Source organism: Protopterus annectens, chromosome 6.part0, assembly GCF_019279795.1.
Source record: "Protopterus annectens isolate FY-2018-M chromosome 6.part0, PAN1.0, whole genome shotgun sequence".
NCBI classification, from domain to species: Eukaryota; Metazoa; Chordata; order Ceratodontiformes; family Protopteridae; genus Protopterus; species Protopterus annectens.
In genome coordinates, this window is record NC_056737.1 from 1606151870 (window position 1) to 1606166461 (window position 14592).

Below are 14592 nucleotides of genomic sequence, written 5' to 3' on the forward strand. Positions count from 1 at the left end.
AGCCTTGCCAAAGTAGGGCATTTGAATTGTACATTTACACATCATGTGGTTGTAGCCACATGGCTGTGTGCTGGGTGGGACAGGCCTCATGATGGAAGGCTCTTTGTCACTGTCACTCTCTTCCACACATCTATGTATGTGTACTTTTAGCATATTATAGTGTGATGTCGTTGGATATATGTGTGTATTCCTATCCAACGTGCGTGCAAAGCATGACTGGAGCATACTGAGGAGTGTATGCACTAATATCTGCAACTGTCAGATATGTATGGTCCACTGTTGTTGCTAGACATGGGTTTCATTTAAGTGTGTGAGCATGCCCTGTATGACCTTTCAGTATGTTGTTGTCTGACATTGCCTTAATTTCTCTAAGTGTGTGAGCATACCCAGTATGCCCTTCTCTACTGAATGTGTGGATCCATTCCAGGTAGTTTGTATTCCTGTGCAGATCTTTGTGTTCTACACCTACAGATAGCAAACTGTTTCTGCAGGTTATCTGTAGATTGGCTGGCAATATGGGGTCACACTGTGCAAGGGATAGTGTGTACTGTAGGTGATTGTGTCTGTGCTGCTCCTGCTACATGGTACTGGTGTTGGCAGAGATATTCAGACATGTGTACTGTTATACACTGTGATGTTTTATGTCCTCAAGTACTGCCAGGTGGACAGTTTTGCTCACAGTAATGTCCTGGGGAACACAGGGTGAATGCAGCTGTGTGCAGTATTGTTTTAAAATCCCTACATATTCATGGAATGTTATGCCATTCTGGAGAGGGAGCTGCAGACACTTGCTGCTGGATCTGTGTATCCAGTTCAGCACCTTGGTACAGTGCTGGTAGAGGATCCCATACTTGTACATCCATCAACATGACAGTATGGCCTTATCTTGCTGTGGCAAAACCTCACAGCTGTACAGATTCACACAGGTTACCCAGAGGCTGGGGTCATAAGTCAGGACAGTACCCCTATTGTGGTGTACAGGCAGGTTTGTAGCCACCCATTGTTGTGTTTGCAGCCAGGGATAGTATGTGCACAAGGCTGTGTGTCGGACCTTGCACATTCCATGCTGCCCATGCTCCCACCCCATCCCCTATTATTCTCTCTTCTTCCATACATTATGCATACATTCTCTGATACGTTCCCTATAGTTATCACCTCATCACAGCTGCGTTTTGGTGTTGGTCCACAGTTCATGCAGTGGGACATGGTGGACATGTTACTGTAGTTTGTCCACATGGCCTTGCATATGGCGTATGTGGAGTGCGTTATGTTGTTATTTGGGTGTTCATAACATACATTGGCAGTACGGGTGAGTCACAGGCCTTTTGCAGAGGCCTGTAGGCCATTTGGTGGTGATGCAGGCCAGCTGTAGCAGGCCATTACATTCTGTCAGTCCTACAATCCCAGACTGCCATACAGAATATTCCCCTGGGGTGACAGGGTAGGTGTGCTAGGTGTTCATGCCAATACTTTCTATCAGTATTGATCAGGTGGTGTGGATACTGGCAGGGTGCTACTTACAGCTAGGGACACACCTGCATGGGACACCTGCACTATATGCTGAATTCTTTCGCTATTGCCATACACAGGTGGGGGTCATATTGTACCCATTTCTAACAGCAGGGATACGACCAGTGAGGTAACTGTGGGTGGTGTTTGGGTAAGCAGGGTGCATGTGTGCTATGGACACTACTTGCATCTGACTCACAGATATGCATGGGGCATTCCAGTTATGCTGGCTTATGCAGGGACATCAGCTGTTTCCCAATACATCAGTCCTATCACCTTTGTGATCTGCAAGTGTTCGGCCAGACGACATCGGTATTCCGTACTACAAGCCCAGATAATGTGATGCATACCTGTATGTACAATTCCAAGGGTGTGTCCATTTCACAGTGACACATTATATACTGTATGTCTGGGGTACTTTTCCCTTGTACTGCTTGTATATCTAGCCCAACAGTCATGCCATGTCCATCTTTCAGATGGTGACACATATTACCACAATACATTTACAATGGCTTACTGTTAGCATGTGTTATACTGGGGGAATTGTCTTTGGCACTGCAGTTGTAAGGACTTGGCCCTGTCATTGGCAGTAGTGGGCAATGGCCACCAGGTCAAACCTCAACATGCATACATACTGACCACTCTCACACAATATGAAACACTCATCAACCTAACACATGCATACCTGCATACTGTATACATGCTACAATCTATCCTGCTACCTTGGCCACCTCAGGTCATCTGTGCTCCACTGGTATTATACCTAAACATACATGTTACTACATGTCTACATCGGATTGGAGGGGGGGGGGCACACCTGACTGTTACAATGTGTGTACATCAGATTGGGGAGGGCACACCAGACTATTACTACATGTCTAAATAGGAATGGGGGCACACCAGACTGTTACTACATGTCTAAATAGGAATGGGGGCACACCTGTTTCTACATTTCTACACAGGATTAGGGGCACACCTGACTGTTTCTACATTTTTACACAAGATTGGGGGGTACACCTGACTGTTACTACATTTCTACACAGGATGGGGGGCACACCTGACTGTTTTACATTTCTACACAGGATGGGGGGCACAGCTGACTGGTACTACATTTCTACATAGGATTGGGGGCACACCTGACTGTTACTACATTTCTACACAGGACTGGGGGTTACACCTGACAGTTTCCTCATTTCTACACAGGATTGGGGGGGCACACCTTACTTTTACTACATTTCTACATAGGATTGGGGGTCACACCTGACTGTTTCTACATTTCTACACAGGATTGGGGGGGCACACCTGACTGTTTCTACATTTCTACACAGGATTGGGGGGGCACACCTGACTGTTTCTACATGTCTACACAGGATTGGGAGGGTACACCTGACTGTTACTACATTTCTACATAGGATTGGGGGGGGCACAACTGACTGTTTCTACATTTCTACACAGGATTGGGGTGGGGCACAACTCAATGTTTCTACATTTCTACATAGGATTGGGGGGCACTTCTGACACTTGTACACATTTGCTATGACTGTACTGGTATGTCAGGTACTCCATTTCATCCTGTGTTCTAAACTATCATGCTGACTAGAGGCATATCAGTGTACTTACAGCTCTTAGGTTTGATTGACATACATATCAATTTCTGACTTCCTACCCTTCATAACTAACATACCACTGCCTGAACTGCTGTAGTCTGTGTAGGCCTGGGGGGGTTACCAATAGCCATCATTCAGAGGCCTAAGCACAGCCTTTGTTTGTGTTTGTCTACACCTGTCCTGCTGGCTGAGACTGCTGTTGGCTATGTGAACCTCCCTGACTGGCATGTGTGAGTCATATGGACACACATGTGACCCAGCACATTTCCTGCAGTGGGTTTTGTCACCATGTCTAGTACTGGCTACTATGGTGACACCAGTATTTGTTACAGATCTCATGGTGCCACTATAGGTGTCTACTATCTGCTGGCATCTCATTCAGCCACCCAATTCCCTTGCATGCTCACATCCATACTATAGATACAAGTAACAACACATACTATTCCATTTGGCAATTGGTAAGGAGAGTGACTTACCTTGTGGGTTTCCCAGTATTGTGGATGGTGCTGGAGGGCTGCCTATGTCGGATGCACATAGTGCACTCTGTATACATGGTTGAGCACAGGTAGTGTCATGTTTGGCATCCCTTTTACTGTATGTGTGAGTCAGAGAGTGGTGTCATTCCCTGGGTCCTTCCTGTGTCAGTGTATGTGCTATGTGTTGCCTCTTTGTCAAGGCCAGGGCCTATTGGAGCAGGCTCAGATTGTTCCTTCTCCAAGTCACTCTTACACTGTTGGGTGCTGACTAGCATGCAGGGGAAATCTGGGATTCAGTATCATTCCCCTCATTTGCATAGGATTGCCTGCTGATGCATAGTTACAAGTCCTACACTGAGCCTCCCCACTTAGCAACCACTAAGCACTGGCCATGTTGTCTTTTGCCTGCCATTGAGTATAATGGCAAAATAGTGATTTTGGTTAGAATGCATATTTTAGGGGGTTTATTTTATTTTTCGCCCGATCCCGTTTACGTGCCATTGCCCTATGCTTAAACAGCCGTGATCGGCTAAAAAAAAATAAAAGTTGATTTTTTTTTATTTTTGCAACTGTTTTCCATGCCAATGGCCATATATTTGGCCATTGGCATGCTTTCTACATAATATCCACCCTTTATTTGGAGCTGTCATGGCTCTGTTTTGTAGTTTGCAGAAATGTATTTGGTTACTGACTGAGTACATTTCTGCAGATTACACTAGTCTTGCACAGCCGGCTTCCAGCTTCCTGGATCATAAATTCACCTCTTTTGCATGGATTTCTCCTGCAAATGGGGTAATTTGCAAACAGGGGCTGAGTCCATGCAGGACTAGTGCAGCTGTATTCGTGCATGTCTCTAAAGCTTATTCCTGGATCACACGGCAGACATATTGACTGCTGGAGCTCCTGCACTAGTCCTGCACACCATGCAGAGCTGGCTGAATCTGGGGGATAGTTTACGTCCCAGGGAGAGGAAACTCTGTTCCTTGAAAGTTTAATGTGGATCACGCCTTTGGGAAACAGTTTGCCCTGATTAGAATTAGACAAAGGAGGATGAAGGCAAACAAGCATAAATAGCTGAAAGATATAACTTCATAGAAATGTATGATAAGCCAGAACCAAGCTGCTCACAAAGATATGGGATTGGGGTGCTACTGCTCTACTAGGTTCTTGACCTCTGTTTTGCCACCAGATAGAAAAACCTTTCCACTTAGAAATATAAGATTTTCCACTGTTAGGTTTTCTAGCTCTCTAAAAATGCATCATGTGCTGACAGAACTGGTGCTTGAAAGGAATTAAAATCCTATCATCCATACTGTCAGCTTCAAGGTTTGTAGATTGGGGAGTGTTAGCAACTCTTTGTCCTGTACAATAAGTAAACCCAACAAGAGAGGAAGCGTCTGGTAATGATAACTGCCCAATTCCTTGAGAAGTGAAAACCAATGCTGCCTTGACCCAAAGAGGCTCTGCGGCAGTATCCTTGAATTGTCACTTCTTATATTTTGAAACAGTTTTGGAATCGGGGGAAAAGGTGAAAATGCATACAGAAACTTCCCCCTCCAAGTTATTGAAAAATCAGCTGTTGCCACTGTTTGTTTGAAAAGAGTGCTGGAGCAAAACAAACTATATTCCCTGCTTTGTTTTAATGAAAACAAGTCAATTTTAAAAACTTTGAACTGATGGGTAGGCTGAAGAAAGATCTCTCTGTCTAACATCCATTTGCAAGGGTCTGTCCTGGATCTGCTTAAAGTATCTGCCCAGTGTTCAGATGGGAGGGAATACAGACTACTTGTTGAAAGGGATTGTATTGAATGGCTACTTTCCAAGCCATTATGGCTGATCTGAAAAATGGGTAAAACTTTGTCTCACTTTATGTATACTAATGTCTTTTGGCTTTTCACGGTGTTAGGGGTTGCCACAGCGGAACGCCGGTCTGCTAATGATTGGCAGTGGATTTTTTACGGTGCCGAGCTGCCAGGCTGATGCCCAACCTTCAAAGAAGGCACAGCCATTTATGCACGCACCTACCTGCATGTCTTTAAATGTCACTCAACCGCAGGGAGGACATGCAGACTCCACACAGAAGGCACTCCAGCCGAGAATCGAATGGGAGAACCTCTTGCTGTGAGGCGACAATGCTAACCGCTGCACCACCGTGGCATTATATACCACATAATTGTGGCATTGTCTGTCACTACTTGTAGAGTACCTATTGTCCACAGCTGGTGAAGGAGCTTTTGTCTCCACTGATTAGGGCCATCATCTCCTTAATACTGATGTGACTTTTCCTGTGCAAGGGGCTTTATACACCTGAACTTTGCTTTCTTCTGAGCAAGGTACTCATAAAAAGTCAGATACATTTGACACAATGCCCTGTATTGGTGGAGAATATACAAAGGGGACTTCCAGACTAGAGTCTACCTGTTTGGTCCACCAGAGTAGGTCCTGAACTAGACAAGAAGTAATTGGAATTTGTTGACTGAAAGAGTTCAGGTGATGGGTCCACACTGACCTGAGATACCACTGGATTTTCCTTATTTACAGTCTGGATTGTGGAATCATGGAACCATGATAATCACTGAAGCCATGAACCACATGACTTTTAGAAATTCTGTGGATAAAGCAAACTTCTGCTTTGCTGGACTTTGAAAATAGCTTCTGTGTGCTACTATTTTGTCTGGTGGGAAAAAGACCTTTTGTAACGTAGTATGTATTAGACAACATAGGAAGACCACTTTGTAAGAAGGGATTAGCGAAGTTTTTTTAAACTGAGAGTAGATCCTAGATTCTAAAGAAAATTCATGGGAACGCAAAAGTTTTTGGTACCTCTGAAATGTAAGATGCTTGAATTAGGCAATAGTCCATGTGAGGATAGAGCTGAATTCCTTGGAGCCTACAAAAGGTTGAAACCAGAGTCAAGCACTTTGTACCTTGGTGATGTAGAAGACCTGAATGACAAAGTAGACTGATATTGAAAGCTCAGGACAGAGAATCCTGTATAGTTTCTGTGACTCTTGAGGATACGAATGTACAAGTAAGTACATTTTAAATCCGGAGAAACCAGTAAAGCATTTGGATGAAGAAGAGGCATTAAACTTTAAGTGAACACTGTGAAGTGGGAAACTCTCAAAAAGATGATGAGGCTGGATAGGTCTAGAAATGGCCTCAAGTCCACTTCTTTCCTAGGGATTATAAATAGTCTTGAATAAAATCCTTTTCTCCATAGATGTGGGGGCACTTTTGCTATCATTCCTAACAGAAGGTTTGACGTAAGAGCAGGCATAATATGTCCCTGAATTTTGCGAACTTGAGGAATGTCTGATAATCTTGGTTTGGAATATGACTGAAGCTTGTAAGACCTTCTTCTCATGTGTAATACTCAAGAAATCTGAAATAACTGTTTCCCAAAATAGTAGGCAAAGATAAAGTCTATCATCAATTCTGGGGGAAAAGAAAAATTAACCAGAGTGGAGAAGGTGTCTGGAATGGTATAGTTAGTACTAGCCTCTATTATTATTGGTGCCCTAGAAGACACTCTATTTGCCCTTAGAGCCCCTTGACATTTTTTTCCTTTTTTTTGAAATTGGTCTTTGCTTGATTTATGTTGTTTTTAATTGAATTGCATTCTAAAGAAACAACCCAGTTTTGTGGGACTATTTCTCTCATACCTGGGAAATGGAGAAAGAAACATTAGTTTTAACCTTTGCATCTTTTTACTTTTCCCTTACATCTTTTTGAAGACTTCAGCTGTGGAACACCCATACAGCAACCCTTTATCCAGAAAAGCATTCAGTAGTTGATTCTTGACATGCCTTGGTATGGGCTGGAGTTTTAACCATGCATGTCTATGGATGACACTGCCAGTCACAGCTGCTCTAGATGCTGCAGCAACTGCATCATATCCATATTTGACTGAATGTCTAACATGAGAGGCAGATCAAGTCATTTCTAGATGTTCTAATCTTACGTCTAGGTTTGGAACTTCATAAATCCCATGTGTCTCTAACACAGATAAAATGAATTTATAGCCCAAAGTAGCAGGGTTGTGGATGTATATCTATATATTTTTTTCTACTAAACCTAAAAAGAGTGCTGTTTTCCTTATCATTAGGATGAGAATTAGGAGCATGAAAGTACGGTCAACTGTAGATGTTCAAATAAATTACTGTTGCAATAGGTTAAGCTAAATGGGTTATATTTTACCAAGGATATGACAGTCCAACAGCTTCCAAAGCTTAAGGGCACCTTCCATACACCTTAACTGCTCAACAGCTTGAGAAGGGTAGTATAATGCCAGTGGTTATGGAGCCAAACCTTCAGAGCTTTCCTCCTTAGAGTAAGGGAGGCTAGGGTCTTGCAAGCTAAATTTGTGCTAGGAGAAAGGGAAAAAGAAAAATACCCACACTCTAGCAAAAAGTATATTAAAATAAGGGGGGATGATGGGAGGATGTTACAACTGCATTACTGCAACATTTATCTATTTGACCATCTAATGCCATGGTAAGTTTACTTACACAAATGTACCATGTTCATCATTAGGTCTCTCTTGCTGTAGCCTAAGGTATAACAGAAGAGCACCGAAGCTTAGAAGGAAAGGGATTAGGAAGAATGATCAGAGTTTAGGAGCCAATGGAGAATAACCCTAGCAAATCCAGCTCTGGACTTCAAGAAAGAATCTAGTTTGAAATGGTTTGTAAAGGTGTGCACAGATGACCACGCAGCTGCCCCTAATGTGCTTCTAGAGTCCACCATTTTCCAAAAAGACACAGAAGACGACAAAGTCCTGATAGAATGAGCCTTGACAGGAAGTGCCTTGTGATGGCAATAGTAACAAAAAGCAATATCGAGGCATTTAGAAAACATTTGTTTTGATACTGAATGACCCTTCTTACCTGCATAGGAAATGCATAGTTGATCAGATCTCCTGAACATTTTGTCCTGTCAATGTAGTATTTGAGTTGCCTGTGGATATCCTGTGTGGTGTGTGTGCATGTGTGCGTGTGTGCGTGTGAGTGTGCATGTGCGTGTGTGTGTGTGAAATACTTTCTCTCTTATTTTTGGTTCTGGAAGGAAAATGGAGATGAATAGTATGGCAAAAAAGTAAACTCTGACACCATTTTAGGCATAAATGAAGGATTTGTTCTCAAAGTTGCTCTATCACTAAAAAAAGATACTCTATCATTGTGAAATATGAGCTAAGGTTTACCCTCAATGACAGCCTGTAACTCAGAAACTCTTCATGCAGAAGTCAAATCAATGAAGAATACTGTTTTCCAAGTTAAGAACTAAAAATCAGCTTCATGAGCCGGTTCAAACAGAAAAGTGTAAGATTCTAGAGACCAAAATTAAGATCCCAAGAAAGGGCCTGCTGTCTTCTAGCTGTCTGGATATTCAGAATCCCTTATCAAAAACTGTTTAACTTGAGCCTGAGTAAAAGAGGGGTCTACAGGCACAGAAGCAGACTTGGCCAAAAGGTGAATCTTTATAGAAGAGTGAAAAAGGCCAGAGGATAACAACTCACAAAATTATTGTAGAAGCAGAGGTGTTTGGACCTGAAAAGAATTCTCATTCTTTCTTTGGCACCAACTATTTTTTTCCAATTACCTATATATGACTTTCTTTTAGCCTTTTAATACCTGCTGCATGCCCTCAGAAAAAAAAGATGTCTAAATGGTATTAAATCTTTATCTTTCAGGCAGTCACTTGAAGAAGTTGAATGTTGGAGTGAATCAAACAACCCAACTTTTGTGAGTCTATTCTATTAGAAAGCTTGTGGTAACTGCTCTTGGCCATTTTCAAAAGACAAGAACCATTGTTTCCTGGGCCAAAGAGGGGCGCCATAATTATCATAGGAGAGTCTTTCTGAATTTTTGGAAGAACCCTGGTTATCAGAGGAAATGGTGGAAAGGCATACAGAAACATTATTGTCCATAGGAATGAAAAGGCATCTGTTTTCCAGGCCTTTGTGCAAGTGGTTTTGGAGCACAATTTATTTAGCAACCTGTTGTGAGGGGATGCAAACAGATCAACCTGAGGAGTACCCCTTGGTTGGATCAATTTCTGGAAGAACTTTAGGTTAATCTTCCATTCATGGTGTCTGTCCTTATCCTGCTTAGCTTGTCTGCAACATATTGCTCTGACAGAATGTAAGTAGTCTGTAGGGATAGATTTTATTGAGTTGCTAATTCCCAGTCTGTCATGGCTTGACTGCTAAGGGGATAGAATCTGGTTCACCCCTGCCCCCATTTGTTTATGTACCATATCACTGTGGTGTCTGTGATTGCTAGTAGAGGACCTGGAACTCAAAACTGATTTAGAGACTTGAGAGCACTTATTAGAAACATTTTCTTGATGTTTGTTTCATTCTGTCTCTGTCTGTCTGTTCCATAGATCTTGAAATGTCACCTCATCAATACAGCTTATCAAGCAAAGTCTAAGTCATCTCTGATTAGAGACTGAGAAAAAACTGGAAGGAAAACAGGGGAGACGTGAGTTGAAAGATAACTTATCACCCACCAGAGTAATTTCCATCTTGGAAATCTTGGCACTAGAATCTAAAATGACAGGGGGTGCTGATGTTGGGTCCAAATTGATTTAAGGAACCACTGGATTTTCCTTGTGTGAAGTCTGGCCAAAGGAATCATGAGAATTGTAGAGGCCATGAAACTTACACTCCTGAGATATTCCCTGGTAGATGTTAGAGAATGGCTGCAGAATGAAAGTATTCCTTGTAAAACTCTACTTTGTCTTGAGACAGAAAAGCTATCATGAGGGATGCATCCAGAAGACATCCCAAGAACACTCTCCTGTGAGACAGAATAAGAAAAGACTTCTGTAAGCTCACCTAAAACCTCAGACTGAGGAAAAGGTTTCTTGCCCAAGCCAGAGATTCTTGACAAGTTACCAAAGAACCTGCAAAAATAAAACAGTCATCTAAATATGGGAAAATGTGTGCATCTTGCAACCTCAAATGGGTTACTACTGGTACCAGGTACTTTGTAAACAATCTTGAAGCTCTAAACAAACCAAAGGGTAAGGCAGAGAACAGAAAATGTAAACCAGCCATAGAAAATCTTAAAAATATCAGACATCTTCGAGAATTGGAACATAAGCATTTTTTTAAATCCAGTTACCAAAAAACTGAGAGGTGGAATGAGAGATAACGTTCAGTTGCATATGTCCTACTTATCTGTAACAGTAGATTTTCAAATTTCACACTGCCTCAGTGGCATATGGGTCCTATGCCTGCACAAAAAAAAAAAAACACTGTCAGCTTTCCATAGCTCAGAATGCCCTCCTCTGGCTGTCCGTGGTAAGGGAATAAGTAAGTCCCTCCCATCAGGGGAAGCCTAACCCCTATCACAGAAAGTCAGTTATTCAAACTTTTAGTGCCAAATAGGAATAACCAAGAACGACCAGAAGCAAGAATGGCCTGAAACCACCAACTGACAGCCACAAAACACCAACACAAATAACCAAAGCCAACCAGCAACATAACAATGTTGGATACTGTCAAACTATACACAAAATAACAGGGATGGTAGGTGGGTGCTGCCACTGAGGCAGTGTGAAATTTGAATATCTACTATTACAGTTAAGTAGAACTTATGTAAATCATTCACACTACCTGAGTGGCATATGGGTAGATTCCCAATACTTACCCTACTTGGGAGGAGGAGGAGGAAGGATAAGGATCTAGCAGCACCTGGAGAATGGTCCTTGTAAAGCATGCTCTGGAGCTTGAGAAACAATCCAGTTTGTAGTACTTTATAAAGGTATTAACAGATGGATAGGTTGCTGCCTCTAGAGTACATGCCTTTCCAATATACCACCAAAGAGGATAAGGCTCTACTGGAATATCCCTTAAACTTTCCTGGAATAGATTTACCATGGTGGGAGTAACAAAAAATAGCAGAGAACAACCAACAGGTAATTGTTTGTTTAGAGACAACTTGACCCTTCTTAGCCACAGAACAGGAAATAAACTGCTGCTAAGCTTTCTTGAAATGCTTAGTTCTGTCAAGTACCTGAGCTGCTTGTGCACATCCAATGTATGCAAAATCTCTTTTCCCTTTGTTTTAGGTTCCAGAAAGAAAGCTGGGAGATTGACAACTTGATTCATGTTAAATTCAGAAACAACTTTTGGCATGAAAGAAGGCTTAATGCATAAAACCACCCTGGGCTTGTGGAAAACCAAACAAGGTTAGCCAACCACGAGAGCCTGCAGCTCAGAGACTCACCTTGCAGATGTCAGAGCAATAATCAAAACAGTTTTCCAAGTGATAAACCTTAACTCAGCCTGAAAGGCAAGTATAAGAGGGGAAAAGATCAATTTTGAAAGAACAAGCTGAGATCCTACGGAGGAGGAATTTGATTATGAGGGGTCTCAAGTGCAGCACTCCTTTCTTAAACTGTTTGACCACAAAAAGACACAACGGAGGGGGATCCATCAGCAGACAATCTGAAATGGTTGCAAGATGCACCGTGATAGATGCATAAGATAAGTCATTGTTGAGTAATGCGTGCAAATATTTAAAAACCAGACAGATAAACACTGTACCAAACCCACTGATATTGGTTAGGCACCACCTAGAAAACCTCTTCCACTTGTAAACATAAGACTTCTATTTGCAGATTTTCTTAGCTCCTTCAATACCTGCAGTACATCCTCATGGAACAAGTGCCTAAAAGGAATCAAGAAAAAATCATCCAGGCTGATAGTAGCAATTGCTCTAAGCTGGCGTGCACTAGTCTCCCCTGACACTGTTTAAACAGATCCAGAGTGTGAGAAAGCTTGTGGTAATTGTCCTTGGCCAGTTCCATTAAAAGGGAGAACTAACTTTGCCTGGGTCAAAATGGAATCACCATAGTGATTTTTGGTAATTCTTTCTGAATCTTTAGAGTATCTTGGATGTTGGCACAAAGAGTGAAAATGCATAAAGGAATGTTCTGATCCAAGGGAATGAGAATGCCTTCTGGCCTCATAGCATGGCTGCAAGGATATTTTGAACAGAATTTTATCAAATGTTTGTTCTCAAAGAAGGCAAACAGAACTATTTGTAGTGTTTCCCACATCTGGACCAAATCTAGAAGGATTTCTGTCCCAAGTTTCCACTCATGAAACTGCCTGGGATTTGCTATTCTATCAGCAATAAGATTTTGCTCTGATGGGATGAATGAGGCCTGAAGCATCAGAGAATGCCCTAAGACTAGTTCCCAGGCCATCATTGCCAACCGGCAAAGAGAGTATGATCCTGCACCCCTTTGCTTGTTCAGGTACCACAATGCTGTGGTGTTGTCTGTGACCAATACGAGGACCTTGAGACGATACATATGTGGTGAAAAACTTTTAAGTTCTGAATCACTGCTAGCATTTCTTTGATGTTTATGTGCTTTGTACTGCCTAAAGGACCACATTAACCTTGGACTAGAACTCCCCTGGACAGTGTTCCCTATGCAAAATCTGGACAGACTAAAGTGGGATCTGGAGGGAGAATGGCAAATTTAGATTGAAAGACATCTGATCCCTTCACCATTGTATCTCTCATTCCACAAAATCCAGCACTGGGACCTGGCACTCCAAGGGAAGCTGATTCTGGGTCCAAAATTTTTTAAGTACCACTGAATCTTTATAATGTGATGTCTGGCCAGTGGTGTCATGAGGCTCACTGATGCCATGAGGACTAGAGGTTTGAAAAATTCTCTTATGGAAAAGCTTCTTGAAGAGAGAAATCCCCCCCCAAAAAGGTTTTGAACAGTCAGGACTCTGTCTTTTTGTAGAAATGCCATACTTTTTTTCTTTGTCCATCATATATCCCAGGAAGACAATTTTTTGTGGAGATGTGAGACAGGACTTCTGCTGGTTTAACTTGAATTTGGGAGCAATTGGAATGTGATGATAATCATCCTTCAGATGTAAAGTCACCATAAAATAGTGGTCCAGACGAAGGGATAGGACCATCTGCAGGCTAAGCATTTTGAATTTGACTACTTTCTGAAAGGTATTAACTTCAACAAATCTAACAGTGGTCTCCATGATAGCTCTTTTTAGGTACCAAAAAGATTCTGAGGTAAAATTATTTTCCTTTTTGTGGTGCTGGAACTCATTCTATAACACCTGCTTACAACTTGTGAAGGCGTACCACAGAGAACAGATGTGACTGGTCTGTCACATTCAGAGGATCTTTCCTGAAAAAAGGAGGATTTTTTCTCTGAATTATTCCGAACACTAATTTTCTGAGACTATTTGTGGCCAGGCTGCTGGGTTGAGTGAAAGCCTGGGTGAAGAGGAAAGGGGAGGAGGGACGGGAAGAAGGCAGGAATGCTCTTGTCTTGGTATAGTCATTCTTCAACAGGGAAAATATTTTTTTTTTGGGGGGGCTCGCTTTTATTTGGTTTGAAAGCATTATCCTCCTGCCATTACCTCTTGCTACCCTGACTCTTGTTAGTGTGGAATTTTTGTTTGTTCTGCCCTTTGAAGTTGCCTTGTTAAAGGAGAACCTGTGAATGTGAAACATTCTAGATACCCCATGCATCAGTTTACCTCTATCATCCCATTGGTTCCAAATCTGGGAAGCAGCAGGAATGAACACAAATTCAGGGCATAGAAGAGCATTCCAAAATTCTGGTTACATAACCAAGCATACCTCCTAAACACATGAGAAGCGAATGCATTTCTAGAAATAGTGCCTGCATCTTCTAAAACACTACTTAAAGCATGTTGCGAAACCTGAGTCATATTAGCAACAATCTCATTAACACTTCTGTTCACCAAGTAAAGATACAGCAAACTCATCTACAATGTAAGCATGCTGCAAAAAAAAAATCCACATGAAGCCCTAATTTAAAATTCTAAAAAATAATTACAAGACTCAGACAACTATTTTCTCTATGATTCTAACCACTTGCCAGTTTTATCCAGCGGTGCAGGGTTAGAGGAAGCCAAGGTACTCATGTAAAGAGTGGCCAGCTAGAGAAACCACAGCTGGGTCAGCTGATAATAG